The following is a 21,689-nucleotide window of genomic DNA, read 5'->3' on the forward strand; positions in this document are numbered from 1 at the left end:
AGGGGGGAGGTTGGACTAGGGGCTGTGAGAAAATCCAGGGGGGTGGGGAGGCTTGTGGGAATAGAGGCAATGTAGTGTCCAAAGAGATTTGGTTCTGGATTCAGGGGACCTAAATTCAAATCCAAAGACTCGTCCAAACGTATCTCTGACACTAGCTGTGCAATTCTGCACAAGTCTCTAAGCCTCAGTTTCCTTTTCTGGGGAAATGGGAGGGGGTGGCAGAGATGGGATTAAACGATATCTAAGATCCCTTCCAGGACTAATTTATGGTTTGGGGGCCTGTTTCCTCCTTTATAAAATGAGAGCCTTGGACTAGAGAGTCCCTAAGGTCCCTAAATCCTATGGTCTTGGCAGAGAAAAGTTGCTGGGGCTGGACATTAGGGTATAAATTTGTGGAAAGCAGGGATCATTTTCTCTGCTCAGGTTGGGACTCCGTCACTGTGCTCTCTTTGGGGAAGAATACAGATCTGAGCAGCAAAAAAGTCAGGCCAGGTTTCCCAAAGCTTCTCTTCCTTTCCATCTCACCAGTCTCCAGTGTGAAATCTTCACTGTCCCTCTTTTCAATCACTAGATCCTGCTGTTCTACCCTGCCAATGATTTTTGACAAGGTAGGACCATGCCTGAGGAGGACAGAGAAAAGGACAAGAAAGCCAGAAGCCAGGGGAGAGGGCCTGGGTATAAAAGGAAGAGCTAAAGAAGGACCTGGGTTGTTGAGCCACTTACTACCTGTAACTAACCCTACCTTCACCCAGGGCCTTTGGAAAAGACTTTTTTTTTTCTCTGCCACTCAGTTGCCTCACTTGTAATATGAGGCAGTGATATTTTAGATAGTTTCCCAGAGCCCATGAACCTAATGCCTAGCACCAAGAGAAATTTCTAATTATTTAAAGATGTGCTCTCTCTCTCCAATGTCCTCTTTTTTCTCTTTCCCTCTTTCTTCTCCTCTTTTTCCCTCCCCCTCTCTTTCTCTCTCCTCTCTTCTCTCCCTCTCTCCCCTGCTTTCCCTCTGTCTCTCTCTTTCTCCTTCCCCTCTCTTCTCTCTCCTCTCTTCTCTCCCTCTCTCCCCTGCTTTCCCTCTGTCTGTCTCTCTCTTTCTTTCTCCTTCCCCTCTCTTCTCTCCCTCTCTCCCCTGCTTTCCCTCTCTGTCTCTCTCTCTCTTTCTTTCTCCTTCCCCTCTCTCCTCTCTTCTCTCCCTCTCTCCCCTGCTTTCCCTCTCTGTCTCTCTCTTTCTTTCTCCTTCCCCTCTCTCCTCTCTCCTCTCTTCTCTCCCTCTCTCCCCTGCTTTCCCTCTGTCTGTCTCTCTCTTTCTTTCTCCTTCCCCTCTCTTCTCTCTCCTCTCTTCTCTCCCTCTCTCCCCTGCTTTCCCTCTCTGTCTCTCTCTCTTTCTTTCTCCTTCCCCTCTCTCCTCTCTTCTCTCCCTCTCTCCCCTGCTTTCCCTCTGTCTGTCTCTCTCTTTCTTTCTCCTTCCCCTCTCTTCTCTCTCCTCTTTTCTCTCCCTCTCTCCCCTGCTTTCCCTCTGTCTGTCTCTCTCTTTCTTTCTCCTTCCCCTCTCTTCTCTCTCCTCTCTTCTCTCCCTCTCTCCCCTGCTTTCCCTCTCTGTCTCTCTCTTTCTTTCTCCTTCCCCTCTCTTCTCTCTCCTCTTTTCTCTCCCTCTCTCCCCTGCTTTCCCTCTGTCTGTCTCTTTTTCTCTTTCTTTCTCTCTCTCCCTCCCTCCTCCATCCACATACGTCCCCATGAGTTCATCAAGGAACTTCTAGTGTGAAAACTTCTACTAATACAGATCAGAAATTCAGCTATAACTTCAACTCTTAAGAGAATTGCCTGAGAACAAAAAGAGGTTGTGATTTGCCCAGGGTTACACACCATTGGGTCAGATCTGAGCAGGACTTGAACCAGGTCTTCTTGACACCAAGGCTGGGCCTTTATCTGTTCTGCTGTACCTGCAGTCTCTAGAGTCACATTATGAAGCAGTGTCCTTAACCACTTCAATCAATCAGGGTTACCAAAAAAAAAGACAAGAAAGAGTTTCTGCCTTCAAAGAGTTTGCAATCTAATGGGGGAGATAGCATGCAAACAAATATATATGCCAGTCTTTCATCAGGCAGCTGCACCCCCTACACAGCCCTGGTGCCCCTACCTATACTAAGCCCATGTGGCACAATTGGTAGAGTGCCAGACCTGCAGTCAGGAAGACTCATCTTCCTGAGTTCAAATCTGGCCTCAGACACTTACTAGCTATATGACCCTGGGCAAGTCACTTCACCCTGTTTGCCTCAGTTTCCTCATTTGTAAAATGAGTGAAGAAGGAAAATGGCAAATCACTCCAGGGTCTTGGCCAAGAAAATCTCACAGAGAATCAAACATGATTGAAAAATGACTAAACAACAGCATACCAGTCTATCAGGGTTCAGTGAACCCCTGACCCTTCCTCCCCTAGCAGAAAGAGAACTCTAGGTCCAAACCCTGAAAAGAAAGGAAATGAACCTTAAATAAGCTATAGGAGGGACCTGGGTTGAGTGTAAGAAAAATCATCAGTAAGTGAGGGTGGTTAGCAGCAAAGTATTCCCTGGAGAGGAGGGAATGTCTTCCCTTCCCTTGGGTGGGTCCAGTGGAGGATCTATCCATTTCTTTGAATGCTCTGGATAAAGCCTTATTTGGAGACAAAGGGTTAAATAACATGATCCTTAGTCTCAGTGTTCTGTTATTGGGGTGTGTGTGTGTGTGTGTGTGTGTGTGTGTGTGTGTGTGTGTGTTTCCCTCATCAGTTTTAAGATCCAAAGGGGCTGGGTTCAATCCCTTCAATTTACAGATGTTGACACTGAAGCCCAGTGAGTAGAGTTGAAAGAAATTTGAATTTGTACAAAGAATACTGAATCAGAAAGACTTGAGTTCTGGTCTTACCTCTGAAACATATCAACTGTGAGATCCTAAGCAAATCACTTAATCTCTTTAAACCTCAGTTTCCTCATCTGTTCAATGGGGGGTGGGGTGATGTTACCCTGTAGAACCTGCCTCTTGGGGTTATGCTATGACTCAGAGACTCTATATAGAGAGAGAGCTCTTCACAAACTTTAAAAGATAAAGAAAGGGATTGGACCAATGGTTTCATTGGCCTCAGTTTTGTCATCTGCAAAATGGGGGAAACAATGGCACCAATCTTATGGGATTGTTGTAAAGATCGATTGAGCTAACATATGTAAGATGTTTTTGAAGCCTGTCAATCAGTTGGGGTAGGAGGTGTCTCCCCCAGGCATGCAAAGTCTTCTCCCAGAAGAAGAGACAGATGAGAACAATTTGTTCCATTGGGCCATGAAAGCAACTGAAGCAGGTGCTGAGGCACTCTTAAAGCTTGGTCAAACATTGAAGAAGCTAAAGTCATCCACTGCATCCTGACCCGTTGCCAGTCATCTTGGCTTTTGTCTTGCCACTGGAATTGGATGACTCTAGAAGCTGCCTCTCTTCAATCCAATTTATGCATGAGTCAAAAGACATCTTGGGTGATGCCATTTTGGTCCTCTTTGTGTACCAAAGATGAGTTTTCCAATGCTTGAGAAGGCTATATAAATGTTAGCTAGAGGGATCTCCCAGGTAAGAAGACTCTGTCCTCCTAGGGAGGTTAGCACCTTTTTTTCAGCTTACAATCTCAGAGAAATGCCTAGAACACAATTCCTAGCTAGGTGGCTCAGTGTATAGAGCACCAGACTTATAGTGAGGAAGTTTCATCTTCACAAGTTCAAATCTGGCCTCAAACTCTTACTAGTTGTGTGACCCTGGACAAGTCACTTAACCCTATTTGCCTCAGAATCCTATAGAGGTTGATGTTTGAGCTGAGTCTTGAAGGAAATGAGGAGGAAGGGTTAGAACCTTCCCCACCTAAGTTTCCTTCCATACTCTGGCTGGACTTGGTGTGTATTTAAGGTCTCCTCCATTAGACTATCAGCTGCTTAAAGGCAGGAGCTGCCTTTGGCTCTCTTTGTACCCTGTTAGATTTAAAATAGTTTTGAGCGTTAAATAGTTGTAGATAAGAGAGTGGGAGCCATAAAATGTGATAATTAAAATGTTTGGGAGCAAGGGAAATATATATATCAATTATGACCGCTAAAATATGTTTTCTACTGTGTCTTAGTTTTATATAAATATAAGATGGTCGCCAGGGAATATATTCCCAATTTATGAATATGCCCAAGCCAACTGGGTTTTATAGAGAAATTTAATTAACAATACAATGAGTAATCAAAGAAAGAGAGAGTAAGAAAGGAATAAGAATGAAGGGCTTCAAGCCAATAAGGCCTAGACCTCAGTCCTAAGAGATAAATCAGTCAGTTGGTTTTATCACTCACCCAAGATCTCTCTAGGTAAGGCTTCTCATGCCAACCTCAGGCTCCACCTTCAAGAGAGCCTCCTTTCAAGAATGTTTCCAGAGAATTCTCCTCCTGACTCCTCCTGAGTTCTCCTTCCACAGTCTCCTTCAAGACCTCTCCAGGAGATCTCCCTCCAGGACCTCTCTCCTCTCCAACCTCCTCCAGAGCATCAACCCCCTCCAGTCCTCAGACCCCGATATCTTTAAGCCAAAAATCTCAGTTCCCTCCCCTCAGTTCTCCCATCTACCAATCACTGTCGATCTCTCCCCTCTGCCAATGGTGGCTCTAGCTTAACCCAGGACCACCCAGAGGTCTGCCCCCTTTGCACATGTCTGTTGAAGGTCATATTCTCAAATAATTAAATCTTGATCTTTGCTGCAGCCCTTCCTAAATCCTGTTACTCTGAGTAGGGTGGAGATTGTAGTTTCCAAGACCTGGTTCTGTCATTCCAAGTATCTCTATTGTATCAATTCTAAAATCAATCATGACTCAAAGAACTTCCTGTTCTATGCTTAAGCATAGGTCAAAGCCCTTTCCATTGTTTAGCAAAAGGTTTCTGTCCTAAAGTAGTCTTAAGTAGGGAGGAGAAGGATCCTCCCATGCCAAGGAATTTCATATTCCAATAGAGTTCTTACTATCAGTAGGAGATTTTTTTAAGTATGAAATTTCCCAATGGGGAAATTTCCAACATTCATAAGTCTAAGAAATTTTTAAGGTTACAACCCCCAGGGCTTAGTTCAGTGCCTGGCATACAGCAAGCACTTAATAAATGCTTGTACCTTGACTTGTAGTACAATAAATATGTAATAAGTGCCTTTTGACTGAGACTGTTCTAGACACCACTGAGTGGAAGATGCTGCCAGGAATATCATAGTACTTGGCACTTGGCCCCAATGGACTACAGGTGTGACATGAGGCATATATTTCCAAATCTGGTCAATCTTAATTAACTAGACTTTTTTTTTTTTAAAACAAAGTCTACTTTTAGTAGTAGAAATGAGAGGTGGGGAATAGGCATTGAGAAGTGACAGTGATGTAAAAATAAATTAAAAAATAAAAAAAATTTACCCATAAATGGAATGGTTTGGTTTGTTTGGTTCTTAAAATCTACCATTTTTAACCTTCTTCCACTTTATTCCTCTCCATGTAGTCTCCAGTCCAGCCATGCCAGACTGCTTGTAGTTCCTTGAACACGGCGCTCCATTTATGGACTACCCTTCCCCCTTTGCACCATCCATTCCTCATGCCCAAATGCTGGAGCAGGCAATGACCAACCACTCCAGTATCTTAGGTGTGTGACCCTGAGTAAGTCATTTCACCCTATCTGCCTCAGTTTCTTTAGCTGTCAAATGAGCTGGAGAAGGAAATGGCCAACCACTCCAGTATCTTAGGTATGTGACCCTGAGTAAGTAATTTCACCCTATCTGCCTCAGTATATTCATCTGTCAAATGAGCTGGAGAAGGAAATGGCCAACCACTCCAGTATCTTATGGGTGTGACCCTGAGTAAGCCACTTCACCCTGTCTGCCTCAGTTTATTCATCTGTCAAATGAGCTGGAGAAGGAAAAGGCAAACCACTCCAGTATCTTTGCCAAGAAAACCCCAAGTGGGGTCACAAAGAGTTGGACACAACAGAAACAACTGAATGACAACAAATGCCCATGTGCCCTTCCTCCTCATCTCTACCTATGAGCTTTCCAGGCTTTCTGCAAGATTCAACTCCAGTCCCACTGGGAAGTCCCTCCTGGCTGCTAGTAGCCTTCCTTCTCAGAAGGGCTCTTCATCAACTACCGTGTTTTAGAAGTCCTGACTTAGACACTTCACACTCTGTCTCCTTCATTACAGTGTAAGCCCCTTGAAGGCAGAGCCTGCCTTTTGTCTCTTTTTGTATTCCAGAGGAGATGATTCAGTAATAACTGTTGCTTGATTGACTGACTACATCATGAATAACAGCTTTCCTGCATTGATGATCACCAAGCAAATAAGAATATTAATAACAATAATAATAGCTAGCATTCCCATAGCTTTAAGCTTTAAAGTTTTCACTTTACAAATATCATTTCATTTGATCCTCACAATAAATCTGAGAGATAAGAACTCTTATTCACCCCATTTTACAGATAAGGAAACTGAGCTAGGCTAAGGAACTTGATTAGATTCTAACAAATCCAAACATCTAATATGTGTCTGAGGTGGGATTTGAACTCAGATCTTTTCTGATTCCAAATTGCATGTTATTCTCTGTGTCTGTTCACTCCAAAAGCTGGGTGACTGATGAATGCTGTAGAAAGGATTCAGCTATAATTTAGACTAAGGGGCCTCTGAGATCCTTTCCACCTCTAGAATTCATGATTCTGTGATGAATAGGATTTCTTTGTGTTACAAATTCAATGATGTAAGTGTTATACCAATAAGTAATAATAATGTATAACTCTAGATAAGGCAACCTAGCACAATAGAGAGGGAACTAGGAAGATTTGGCTTTGAACCCCACCTCAGACACTGGAACCCTTAGCAAGCTTTGTGCCTCAGTTTTCCCCTCTACTAAATGAAGAGAAAGGCCTCAGTGGCCTCTGAAATCTATTCTAGTTGCAAATCTATGAAGCTAAGTGACTTTGATCAAATCATTTAACAACTTCATGCCTCAGTTTCCTCATGTGTAAAATTAAGGAGGAAGATTCAATGGCTTCAGAAATCCTTTTTAGCTCTAAATCAATGAACTTGAGATTGTGTGTGACTTAAGGAAGTCACTTAACTTCTTTGTGCCTTAGTTTCCTTATCTGTAAAATATTCAAGTTAGACTGAATGGCCTCTAAATCTATAGTCACTGGATCCATAATCAATTTCCTTGAAATTAGCATTAACATCCTGGGATAGAAGCAGGGCTTCAATAAGTCACAGTCCTTTCCTTCCTCAAGCTTACAGTCCAACAGATAAATATGATCCATCCACTGGGATGGACCTGGGAGCTCAGCAGGGTGGGTACCCCCTCCACGAGGGCAGAACATAACCTATCTGTGCCCAAACTCTGATCCTGGGACAGTCTTTTCTATATCTGCCTCTACTAAGCTGGGGACCTCTTTCTAGTCCTCCTGCTATTGCACAGATATCCATGGAGTCCCATGGAATGTCTGTTCATCATCCCTCACTGTCATTTCAAAAACTCCCTTAATTTCCCTGGCTCTAATGTGCTTGGTCATGTGCTGCAACCAACTCGGGTCCACTAGGCACCTCTCCATTGTCATTTGAAAAAGAAGAAGAAGAAGAATAGTATATCAGTGACATATTGACATTGTAATTATCATGAAGCTAGGCATTGCAATGGATAGAACACCAACCCTGGAGTCAAGACAACCTGAGTTCATATCCTGCCTTAGACAAATATTAGCCTTGTGACCCTGCTCAAGTCACTTAGTTCTCTTTGTCTCTGTTCTTCATCTGTAAAAGAAAATGGAAAAGGAAATGGCAAACCACTCCATTACCTTTGCAAAGAAAGCCCAAATACATCCAGATAATTAGTTACAAAGCAAAATGTTTAATGAAAAACAAATGATATAAGTAAGGTGGGACTGGTGAACAGGGAGAAGAGGATAAATGGTTTTGTCCAAAGTGGAAAAGAAACCCACAAAATATGGCATTGGATTTTTACTGGAAGGAAGGAAAGGTAGGAAAAGAAGGGAAGGAAGGAAGGAAAGGATGGAAGGAAGGATGGAAGGACGCAAGGAAGGAAGGACGCAAGGAAGGAAGGAAGGAGGGAAGAAAGGAAGGAAGGAGGGAAGAAAGGAGGGAAGGAGGGAAGGAAGGGAGGGAAGGATGGAAGGAAGGAAGTGAAGGAAGGAAGTGAAGGAACAAAGGAACGAAGGAACAAAGAAAGGGAGGAAGGAAGGACGCAAGGAAGGAAGGAAGGAAAGAGGGAAGGAAGGAAGGAGGGAAGAAAGGAGGGAAGGAGGGAAGAAAGGAGGGAAGGAGGGAAGGAAGGGAGGGAAGGATGGAAGGAAGGAAGTGAAGGAAGGAAGGGAAGGAAGGAAGGAAGGAAGGAAGGGAAGGAAGGAAGGAAGGAAGGAAGGAAGGAAGGAAGGAATGAGGGAAGAAAGGAAGGAAGGAGGGAAGAAAGGAGGGAAGGAGGGAAGGAAGGGAGGGAAGGACGGAAGGAAGGAAGTGAAGGAAGGAAGTGAAGGAACAAAGGAACGAAGGAACAAAGAAAGGGAGGAAGGAAGGACGCAAGGAAGGAAGGAAGGAAAGAGGGAAGGAAGGAAGGAGGGAAGAAAGGAGGGAAGGAGGGAAGAAAGGAGGGAAGGAGGGAAGGAAGGGAGGGAAGGACGGAAGGAAGGAAGTGAAGGAAGGAAGGGAAGGAAGGGAAGGAAGGAAGGAAGGAAGGAAGGAAGGAAGGAAGGAAGGAAGGAAGGAAGGAAGGAAGGAAGGAAGGAAGGAAGGAAGGAATGAGGGATGAAAGGAAGGAAGGAGGGAAGAAAGGAGGGAAGGAGGGAAGGAAGGGAGGGAAGGACGGAAGGAAGGAAGTGAAGGAAGGAAGTGAAGGAAGGAAGGAAGGAAGGAAGGAAGGAAGGAAGGAAGGAAGGAATGGAGGGAAACAGCATTTTTATGGTAATTGCTATTTGCCACCCACTGTGCTAAGCACTTTATAAAGATCTCATTTAATCCTCACATTTTACATATGAGAAAACTGAGGCAAATGAGAGGTAAGTGGCTTTGCCAGGGTCCACTATTCAGTGTTCTGAAGAGGAGTAGGGAAACATAAAGGTCTATTTGCCCAAACCATAGAATATGTAGAGGAGAACAATATAATACATTTCTGGTGAGGAGAGAATAGACCTAACTTTAGGAGAGCCTTGAATGTCAGTCAAAGGCCATGCCTAAAAATGTGGTCCCCTGTCCATATCTCCAGTCTACCATCTCTCTAAAGCGTAGGCAGATGCACCCCATCACTTGTCTTCTACTGGCGACTGGTCATCAACTTGATTAATATGTTTTCTTTCAAAATCACCATATAGGCTAGTGGAAGATTTTGAGCAGAGTCAAAAGAGGAAATCTGGGTGATCGTAAAAAACAAAAATAACAATTTCAAGTATGTATGGCTTACAAGCTTTGGCATGAATAAAATCAATGAAGTGAAATATTAAATGAGACACAATCCTGACATTAACTACATTTGACAAAAGTCTGATTACTAAGGAACACTGGGAATTGGCATAAGCATAATAAACACTGGTGCCAATATAGACACACATATATACATGAGCCATTTCACAAAAGATAAGTTCGCCGGTTTCATGAAGAAGAAATGCAAATGCTCAACAACCATGGTAAGCAATTACATCACCAATAATAAAAGACATCATGTTAAAACAGTTCTGAGGTTTCAACTCATTTCAGTCAAAATGGCAAAGACGCAAATTGTTAATGTTGGAGGAAGATAAGCACATTGATTCACTCTTGGTAAAACTGAATTGCTCCAAAGATTCCACAACTGGGAATTATATAAGGAACATGATCCTGTTACCTGAAAAATGCCCCAAATAAGTCAATGACCTAAAGGCAGATCTTTTTTTTTTTTCAACTCTTACCTCCCATCTTAGAATCATTAGTTCCAAGGAAGAACAGCATTAAGGGCTGATCACATAAACAGGAAGTGTTTCAAGTCAAATTTGAACCCAGGACCTCCTGTCTCTAGGCCACTAAAAGAAAAACAAAAATTATCCCTCCAATGAACCCCATCTTCTCATGCCCCTCTATGGTCACCTCCAGACTTGTAGTATTACTCTGATTGATAGGAAATATTGAGGATTTCTAGAGAGTTCCTCTAGTGAGTTCCATCTTCCCCAGAAACCTAAAACAATCCTCTAGAATTGTAGTACTATTTTTTGAGACCTTTTCAAAGGGAGAAAGAATTCTAAAGAGTTAAAGTGCCAATATCTTCTTATTTCATGTCTCATTATCTTTTTTTATGCTCCTACTCAACTTACTCAGCTCATTGTAATTTAATGAGTATCAGTCCTAATACCTGTGAGTTAAACAGAATAGGATTAAGTTTGAATTAGTCATAGTAGTTAATATTATAGGAAGTAGAGTTAGGTAGATTAGAATTCATTAACCCACCAAGTATCAATGATTATATCAATTGATTTTTATTTATTAGATACATTTATGCTATATAAACCAATAATAAGGATTTATCTTAGTTGAATTAGCACTGAGCCCCCAACTCCCAAGTATGAGATACTTGAAATCAATTATGTACCTTATCAATACCCCTCACACCTGTGAATCATCACCTCCACTCCTGAGTGACCTTTGCTTTAAATCCACAACTTCCTTTAGGGTGCCTGTCTACTCTTGAGTCAAAGAATGCTGTTGACCAAACCCTTGCAGAATGGCTCAATGGCTTGCAGAAAGCCCAAAACCTTGCTGATGGAGTCTCATGACTTGTGAAAAGTCTTCTGATGCAATATTAGTAACTGATGACCTGTGAAAAGGACTGCTGACAAAATCATTATAATTCAGGTGCATTTCCCCTCCCCATTTCTGAAAAATGGCCAATAATGGAGTTATACCACCCCATTCTATTCTTGGTAACCTTCCAAAAGTTATAAACCCTTGGAACCTGAGATGTAGGGTTCCTGACCATAAGAAAAGTTTTGCACTCAATTGATTAAGGGTCAGAAACACTAATAAATTGATTGATCACACTCTGTCTCAGTGACTTTTGTTACAAATTGGATAGGATAAATACTGATCTGAAGTACTAAAGTGAGGTTAGGACTATGTAGACAGTCATCCCAGCTAGACCTTTGTGGCCTTGGGCTTTTATAGAAATTTTTAAAAAATTAAACTTCTTCTGTTACTTCCTCAATTTCCTCCTCTGTAAAATGAGGGGTTTGGGCTAGATGAATTTCAATTTTCTTTCTCACTCTAAGTCTATGATCCTAGGCAAGATCCCAATCATTCAGTCTGTCAGACAACAGAGGGCGCTAGATTATCATCTCTCTGGGAAATTTTAATTTATCCCCTCCATGGACACATGGGATTAAGACATTTTCAAATGGACGGTAGTCTTCAACAAGTATTTATTAGACACCTACTATGTGTCTGGCACTGTCCTAAGGGATATAAAAAAAGGCAAAAGACAGTGTCTGCTCTCAGGGAGCTCACAAATTAGTGAGGCAGACAACATGGTAACAATTAGATACAAACAAGATAACACAGGATAAATTAGAGATAATCACCAGAGGGAAAGCAATAGCACTGAGGCAGAAAGGCTTCTTGCAGAAGGAGGAATTTTAGCTGGACTTGAAATAAGCCAGGGAAGGCAGAAGGCAGAAATGAGGAAAGAGAGTTCCACGCATGGAGGACAGTGAGGGAAAATACCCAGTCATCAAATATGGTGCCTGCCTTCATGAGTTATGATCATAATAGTTTACCTGGCTATTACAAGCTACAATTACACAAATGCCTTGGGGTCACCATATAACAATAAGAATAGTCCCCAGAGTAAAGTAAGAGAGAAATAAAAAGAGTGGAGGAGAAGAATTGTTGCTAAGTGGCTCTGTGGATCAAGAGCCAAGACTGGAGGCAGAAGGTCCTGGGTTCAAATGTGACCTCAGACACTTCCTAGTTCTGTGACCCTGGACAAGTCACTTAACCCCAGTTGCCCAGTCGTAACCACTCTTCTGCCTTGGAATCTTATCAATCCTAAAACAGAAGGTAATCTATGAATTCTAAGACAGGAGGTAAGAGATTTGTTTAATGTAATTGGGAAATGTTTAACAAACTAAATTAAAATACAATACAACATGGATAATGTTGATTTGTGGTTTTCTAAGTCAGCACATGGCCCACAGGGATCCAGTTCTAATTTATATCACTACCCTAAAGGACCACCCTGTGATACTGCAAACATGTAGGAGGAAATGTGATTCCTGATTAGCTGAGAGACTTCTGAGAGAGAGAAGCAGAGGAGAAAGGGAGAGACAGCAAAGGGAGAAGTATCTTTTGAATCACTAATTGGAGACTTAGAGTTCCTGAAATGTGAGAGAAATCTGGCCCCCCAACATGCCCCTCGATTCCTCATCCAAGAAAAGACTCCTCAGATAAAATCATTTTCTACCTGGTTGAACTGAGATTTCATCACAACCCAAGTCACAAAGCCCTCTTTTTATCTTGTGCATTCTATTGTGTAAAGTGTAAATGTATCTGTGTAGCTTCCTCTATTGTTGTTTTACTTGCTTGCTTTGATAAATATGTTTGCTTGCTCTCCAAGATTGTCTTCAGAGTATTTATTAAGGGTTTGGTGAGATCATTGTCTACCCAGCTGAGCTGAGATTCCATCTTAAGCCCAGGTCACAAAGCCCTCCTTTATTCTTGTGTATTCCATTGCTTAAATGTATCTATATAGCTTCCTTCCTCAATTACTGTTTTACTTGCTTGTTTTGATACATATGCTTCTTGCTCTCCTTAATTGTCTTTTATGTGTTAAGTGCTTAGTGGAAATGGAATTAAATTGACTGAGGTTAAGCTAACTGTCACTTTCCAGAAATGAGGTCTGTTTCAAAGAAAAGTATCTTCTCAACCCCAAAAGATATGATATCCCTAGATTATAGTAATCTGATTGAGATAGATAGATGTAATTCCACACTCAGATTTCTTGAAGGTAGGAGAAAGAGAGAGTGATTGTGTAATCAAGATCATCCCCTTCAAGTCTACACAAAGATGGAACTCTAGTCTCCTGGAGATGTGGAATGGACCTTTCAGAACTACCCATAAAGCCACTACTATCTCCACACTATCACCTACTCCTCTATGTACCTGTTATTTCCCCCATTAGAATGTAAGTTCCCTGAGAGAGTATCTCCAGAACATAGCACTGTGGTACACAGTTGGCTTTTAATAAATGTTTATTGATTGATTTTTATTGACCTTTCAGTTTCCAATAACAGGGCCGGATGGTTTTTTGCTTTCTGTAAGAAGGAGGGATGCTTTAGGAAACAAAGGTGACAAAAATAAAGTAATAGGAATTAAGAGGAAACGTCAAAGATCGATTACTGGATAATTGATTTTAGGAGAAACTGCCTCTGGAGTAACTCTTGAAGTAGAGGACGCAGAAGTCTTGGAACAAAATCAGAATGAAACCTAATCATTATTATCATCCTCAGTGAATATTTACTAATCACCCACTATGCACTATGCTCTGGGCTAAGAGCTAGAGATAAAAAGAAAGGGGGAAAAAGGTCTCTGTTCTAAAGGAGTTCACATTCTATTGGGGGAGATATCATACAGACAACATGCAGTTGTCTGTGCATTCAACTACAGACAGCATAAATTGGAGATACTCAACAGAAGGAAGGCATGAGCATCCAATAGGATCCAGAAGGGCTTCTTGCAGATGGCATGGTTTTATCAGAACTTAAAGGAAGATGGGAAAGTCAAGAGATGAAAGTGAGGAAAGAGAGTGTTCTAGAAGGGAGGGACAGCCCAGTTACAAAGTCAGAAGATAGTATCTTGCTCAAGGAAGAGCAAGTCAATTAACTCATCTGGATTAGAGATACTTAGAGAAGAATAAAGTATAAGAGGGTCAGCTAGGTGGTACACTGGATAGAATGCCAAACCTAGAGTCAGGAAGACTCATCTTCCTAGTTTGGCACTAGCAGTGTTACCCTGGAGAAATAAGTCATGTGATCCCATTTGTCTCAGTTTCTTTTGCCTCTAGGTAAAATGAGCTAGAGGAGGAAATGGACAACCATTCCAGTATCTTGGTCAAGAAAACACCAAATGAGGTCACAAAGAGAGGACATGACTGGTTGGTTGGTTGGTGTCTTTCATACTCAAAGAAGACCAAAATGACATCATGATGTCCAACTGTGCCTGATCAGAACCTCTGAAGATTCTACCACAGGTCAAGCACAAATAGCCCATATGAACTTTGGGGATGGAGATGAAATTTGCACATCTTACCCTTCTTTTGAGCTACTACAATTTTGCTTTGTTCATGGAGCACCTTCTTTAGTGGAGGCACACCAAACTGGGTGCTCCTATGTCCACATCTCACAAGTCTCACAATCAATACCAAAGATAAACCCTTAGAGAGCCCTTGTAATAATTCTCCTCCTCTCCACGTGAGTTCCATCAAATACTCTTTTAGGTAAATGTGTTTGGCATTTGAACAAAGTGGCCAGCCCCTTGGAGTTGCTTTGGTAAAGATATTTTTCTCATCAGGAGCTCCCTACTCTGATTAAATCTGTAAATGTGAAACTCCCTACTCTCTTTTATGATGATAATAGTATTAGCCTCTATGATTACTATTGTGAACCTTAAAATTTCACAGACTTATGAATGTTAAAAATTTTACTCCACATTGAGGAATCTTCAAATTCCCTACTGAGAAACATTCCCCATTTTGATGTGAGAACTCTCCAGGATCAGAAATGGGAGGACCTCTACTCCAACCGTACTTAAGACTGCTTTAGGAGAGAAAACTCCTTGCTAAACAATGAAAGTGCTTGGACCCATGCTTATAATAAAGCAAGGAGTTCTTTGATCCAGGCCTGTTTTTAGAATTGATACAATGGGATGCCAGGTACCTAAAAGGGTTGGGCAAGTTTTCTCTTGATGAGATTAGTTGACTCAGCTGTGTTTTCTCTAGTTCAGACTTACTGAGGAGATTGGTCAACACAGCAGCATTTTTTCTGATTCCGACTTACTGAGGAGATTGGTCGACTTAGCAGGAATTTAGATGGGCAGTCCTTTGGAAAGCGTCTACAGTGATTGGTAGATGTAGGGACTTAGGGAAGGTGACATGGGAGAAAAAACCCTATATAAGAAAAAGCAGAATCTCTTGAGGATACATCCTTTTGGAGAATTCCTTTTGGAGGAACTCTGATGAGGATCGCTTGGGAAGAATCTCTTGAGAGAGGCTCTGGAGAAGGGAAGCTCTTGGAGGACAATCTCTAAGGAGGTCTTGATGGAGCTCCTCTAAGGGGACTCTGTCCCTCTGGAGGCTCTGGAGAGAGGCCTTTTGGAACAGTCTCTAGCTGGAAGGCTCTCTGGTGAAGTCAGCTGAGATGGAGCTAGCCTGGTGTCACTAGAATCCTTGTTTAGGCAGACCTTGTGGTGAGTGTTAAAAGACTGACTGACTGATTCTCTCTCTTAAGACTCAGGTCTAGGCCATATTGGCTTGAGGCCCTTCATAATTATTCCTTTCCTACTCTTTCTCTCTTTCTCTAATTCCTCATTATATTATTAATTAAAATCTCTATAAAACCCAGTTGACTTGGGCATTTGAATAATTGGGAATATTTCCCTGGTGACCACCTTATATTTGATTTAAAAACCAAGACACTGTAGTGAAACATATTTTCTGTGGTCAAATTTACTCACCCTCTCTTATATCTATCACAATTTATATCTTCCACCATTTTAACTCACTACAGTTTAAGACCTCAACCATTTTAAATCTCACACTTTTATAACACAATTAATAGTTTTGAGTTAGTAGTCAAATAATATAGGTAGCCTTATATGACTTAAAATCATTAGCTAAGAAAACTATAGCTTAGGGTGGTATTAAATCTTGCTGACAGGCACTTTGACCCAAAAGTCCCTACCAAGCCCACCACACCCTGCTGCCTTTAGGACATAAGGCAGTCAGTCAGGAGGTGGAGGGCTACTTTTAGGTGCTTGACATAAGACAGTCAAAGAGTATAGGATGTCCATCTACCAGATGCAGTGGTTTAGGTCAGTCATCCTTAGGTACCATCTTTAGGTCAGAGTACAGGATGTAACTAACTCCTGACAGGGATAAGAATTGTCAGCAAAGGGGGCAGCTGGGTAGCTCAGTGTGTTGAGAGCTAGGCCTAGAGATGGGAGGTCGTAGGTTCAAATCTGTCCTCAGACACTTCCCAGTTGTGTGACCCTGGGCAAGTCACTTGACCCCCATTGCCTAGCCCTTACCACTCTTCTGCCTTGGAGCCAATACACAGTATTGACTCCAAGATGGAAGGTAAGGGTTTAAAAAAAAAAGAATTGTCAGCAAAAATCAAACCCTATCCCCTTATTGCAGAGGCCTTGAAAAGATCAGGAATAATAATAGATATTAGTTACCACCCAGAGTGGTGATTTCTATACTTTCCAACTTATTTAGCACTTGTGTCATTAATTAAGACCTGCCCATGTGGAAGATTTATGTTCATTTTGTTTTAATTTTAACTGTATTTTCTATCTTTAATGTGACTTTGTATCATCAGATTTCTGTATATCTGTATATATATTTATATATTCTGTATATCATCAGATGGCATCAAAAAGGCCATCTCCTAAGGCTCAGCGTCTCTGGTCTTGACCAGGATCTGGCTTTATTGTGAGACTAGATCGCTCTCTCAATAAACCTATTTCTTTTTGGCTTGGCGAATTTATTTCTCTTATTGACATTTCTGCTAATAGAATTTTCACCACAAATCACAGGATAAGACAAAGAGAAATTTATAGACTAGAACTGAACCTGAGCATTTGAATTAGTTCATTTCAGTGGGTAAAACATACCAATTCTTTGGTCAAGCATGAAAATTCTTCATTTGTTCATTTATTTTTCAAATCAAGTCATCAGATAAAAGTATCTACTATGTCAGATTTGGCAGTGGAAACTTCCTAGCTGTGTGGTCCTGGGAAAGTCACTTAACCCCAATTACCTATCTCTTACTACTCTTCTGCCTTGGAACTGAAGGTAAGAGTTATTTAAAAAAAAAAGTATCTACTATATTCTAGGCACTGTGCTAAATACTGGGGATATGTTAAAAAAAAAAGGTAAAAGACAGTCCCTACTATTAAGAAGGTCATAGATTAGTGAAAGAGATAATATGTAACTATATACTAACAAAAATATACAGATATATACAAATAACTATCTATAGTTATATACTATATATAAATTATATATATACATTATATATATAATATAAAAAATTTATATTATATATATATAAAAGATATATACAGGATGAATGGGTTTAATCTCAGAGGGAAGGTATTAGTATTAAAGGTGATAAGGAAAGCCTTTTTTTTTTTAACCCTGACCTTCCATCTTAAAATCAATACTGTGTACTAGTTCCAAGGCAGAAGAATGGTAAGGGCTAGGAGATGGGGATTAAGTGACTTGCCCAGGGTCACATAGCCAAGAAGTGTGGGAGACCAGATTTGAACCCAGGACCTCCCACCTCTGGGCCTGGTTCTCAATCCACTGAGCCACCTGGCTGCCCCCAGGAAAGACTTTTTGAAAAAGGTAGGATTTTTCCTGACACATGATAGAAGCCAGGAGGCAGAGATGTGAGAAGGGAGAGAATTCCAGGCATGGGGCCAGTCCGAGAGGTAGAATTCCTTGATCAAGAAACAGTATGGCAGCCAGAGTCACTGTCATATATGGAGAGATATAAGAAGGTGGAAAAGTACAAAAGAGCCATCCCCACTCTAGCACACCAAACAAGAGTCTGTCCACCATCTCTCTAGGCAGTTCAGACCACTCCTGGACAGTTCTCATTGTCAGGAAGTTTTTCCCGACATCTAACCAAAATTCCAAAAGGTTTTTTCCAGGTTTCTCTGTATATCTCACCCAGCTGGGTCCATTTTAATCAATACAGATATATAAAAATCTAAATATACAAAATAAGTACAGTCCCGAAAGGTGAATGAGAATCCTTCAGAAGGATCCTTTTCTTACAGTAGTCACCACAGGTTTTCTTTACATCTTATTTCAAATCATAGCACTAGATACTAGAATGTAAGCTCCTTGAGGACAGAAACTGATTCCCTTTTTTCTTGGTATTCCTGGTGTCTAGCACAACATAAGCATTTAATAAACACCTGTTGGTTGGTTGATTGATTGCTTATCTAGATAATTCTTTATCCACTTGGGTTTCTTTCCTGAGCAGAACAGTTAAATCTAATTAGATCTAATACTTTTGAGTAATTGGCATCTCATTTAGGATATTCTGCTGTGTGTTCCAGGACTTGATGCCACCCAGGGAAATGTCATCAAAAACAAAGAATGAAGATGATTTCATTGTCCATATGGAATCTCTCTTTAATTTGAAACCTGCCAGCATAAGCCAGGCTGCCTGAAATGGGGCCATCACCCTCAACTCTACCATTGGGTCACCCAGTTCACATTAGTGAGTGTCTCATCTTGCCTTGAACCAGATGAGGAAACTGAGGTAAACAGGGTGAAGTGATTTGTGGTTTTTCATTTCCTTCTCCAGTTCATTTGACAAATGAGGAAACTGAGACCAACAGGGTAAAGTGACTTCCCATGGTCACACAGCTAGTAAGAATCTGAGCCCAGATTTTAAGTCAAGAAGATGGAATCTTCTTGATTCTAAGCCCTGCTCTCTGGTCACTGTATCACTTACCTGTCTGGTCTGACACATAGTGACTACTTAATAAATATTTCATCTTCTGAGTAGGTAGCTAATTAAATATTTATTGAATTAAGTTGATCTAAAGGCCAGTCAATGATTCTATAGAATCAGAACTAGGAAGAAACTTATCAAATTAAACTGGCCAAACTGACCCGGTCTTAGCTGCAGTCTGGTTACCTTTTTCCCTTGCCAACTTCCAAGATAAGGTGTCCTTTCAAGTTCTCAGCTTTCTGGACTTGGGTGTTCAGATTACACTAAACTCTGCACCACTCTCTCCCTGCTTCAGAGGATTGTTTTGAGAGAGTTTTTTAGACTAAAAGACATTTTACTAAATGTAAGGTAGTATTAGTTAATATTTATTGTTATTATCATCATTGATATTATTTCACAATGGGTACGAACAGTGGGCTAGATAGGGAGTCAGAAAAGAATCAGATTTGATTCCTGGTTCTTACACGTATTACTTGTGGGACCCTGAGCAAGTCACTTCCCCATTCTAAAACAGTCTCTTCATCTGTAAAATGGGAATAACAATTCCTGTAGTGTTTTCTTTGAAGGGTTTTTATGAGGCTCAAATGAGAGAATGTGTCTGAATCTCTTTGCAAGTCTTGAAATTGCTTTGTAAGCATCAGTTATATTTATTATATTTTTTGAGATGGCTTCCTCCACCATCTTCACTCTGGTCTCAAATGAAGGGGAAGCCTTCATACTTGACAAGAAGGACTCCTTTATATGTTCCTATGACCTCATCTCCTCCCAACTTCTCCAAAGAATCATCCCCACTATCATCTCCATTCTCAATTTTATCTTCAACCTCTTCCATTTTGCCCACTCTTTCCCTGATACCTACAAGTACTCCCATGTTTCCCCCTTCCTTAAAAAATATCCTGAGTTGGTACAAAACACTCTCCACACAACTAAAACTAGATCTAAACAATTGGAAAAACATTAACTGCTCATGGGTAGGATGAGCTAACATAATAAAAATAACCATCCTACTCAAATTTATCTATCTATTTAGTGCCATACCCATTGAACTTCCAAAAAACTTCTTTACTGATTTAGAAAAAAACCATAACAAAGTTCATTTGGAAGAACAAAGGATCAAGGATATCCAGGGAAATCGTGAAAAAAAATACAAAGGAAGGGGGCCTTGCAGTCCCAGATCTCGAACTCTATTATAAAGCAGCGGTCATCAAAACAATTTGGAACTGGCTAAGAGACAGAAAGGAGGATCAGTGGAATAGACTTGGGGTAAATGACCTCAGCAAGATAGTCTATGACAAGCCCAAAAATCCCAGCTTTGGGGACAAAAATCCACTAATTGATAAAAACTGCTGGGAAAATTGGAAGACAGTATGGGAAAGATTAGGTTTGGATCAACATCTCACACCCTACACCAAGATAAACTTAGAATGGGTGAATGACTTGAACATAAAGAAGGAAACTATAAGTAAATTAGGTGAACACAGAATAGTATACATTTCAGACCTTTGGGAAGGGAAAGATTTTAAAACCAAGAAAGACTTAGAAAGAGTCACAAAATGTAAAATAAACAATTTTGACTATATCAAATTAAAAAGGGGTTGTACAAACAAAACCAATGTAACTAAAATTAGAAGGGAAGTAACAAATTGGGAAACAATCTTCATAACAAAAACCTCTGACAAAGGTCTAATTACTCAAATTTACAAAGAGCTAAATCAATTGTACAAAGAATCAAGCCATTCTCCAATTGATAAATGGGCAAGGGACATGAACAGGCAGTTCTCAGCCAAAGAAATAAAAACTATTAATAAGCACATGAAAAAGTGTTCTAAATCTCTTCTAATCAGAGAGATACAAATCAAAACAGCTCTGAGGTATCACCTCACACCTAGCAGATTGGCTAACAAGACAGCAACAGGAAGTAATGAATGCTGGAGGGGATGTGGCAAAGTTGGGACATTAATGCATTGCTGGTGGAGTTGTGAAATGATCCAACCATTCTGGACAGCAATTTAGAACTATGCCCAAAGGGCGATAAAAGATTGGCTGTCCTTTGATCCAGCCATACCACTGCTGGGTTTGTACCCCAAAGAGATAATAAGGAAAAAGATTTGTACAAGAATATTTGTAACCACCCTCTTTGTGGTGGCCAAAAATTGAAAGATGAAGGGATGCCCTTCAATTGGGGAATGGCTGAACAAATTGTGGTATCTGTTGGTGATGAATACTTTTGTGCTCAAAGGAATAACAAACTGGAGGGATTCCATGTGAACTGGAACAACCTCCAGGAAGTGATGCAGAGCGAAAGGAGCAGAACCAGGAAACCATTATACACAGAGACTTTTACATTGTGGTACAATCGAAGGTAATGGACTCCTCCATTAGTGCCAATGCAATGTCCCTGAGCAACCTTCAGGGATCAAGGAGGAAAAACACTATCCACAAGCAGAGGACAAACTGTGGGAGTAAAAACACAGAGGAAAGGCAACTGCTTGACTACAGGGGCCAAGGGGATATAGACTCTAGATGAACATCCTAGTGCAAATACCAACATGGAAATGGGGTCGGATCAAGGACATATGTGATGCCCAGTGGAATCTCGAGTTGGATATGGGAGGGGTGGGGGGAAGGGAGGGAGGAAAAGAAAATGATTTTTGTATCCAAGGAATAATGTTTGAAATTGACCAAATAAAAAATAATGTTAAAAAATATATCCTGAGTTGGGACAACTAGGTGGCTCAGTGGATAGGGAGCAAGTCCCAGAGATGGGAGATCCTAGGTACAAATCTAGCCTCAGATATTTCCCAGCTGTGTGACCCTAAGCAAGTCACCCAACACCAACTGCTTAAGCCTTACTGCTCTTCTCTGCCTTGGAACCAAAATCTAGTATTGATTCTAAAACAGAGGGTAAAGGTTTAAAAGA

The sequence above is a fragment of the Monodelphis domestica genome, chromosome 3 (genome assembly GCF_027887165.1).
Source record: "Monodelphis domestica isolate mMonDom1 chromosome 3, mMonDom1.pri, whole genome shotgun sequence".
In the NCBI taxonomy this organism is placed as follows: domain Eukaryota; kingdom Metazoa; phylum Chordata; class Mammalia; order Didelphimorphia; family Didelphidae; genus Monodelphis; species Monodelphis domestica.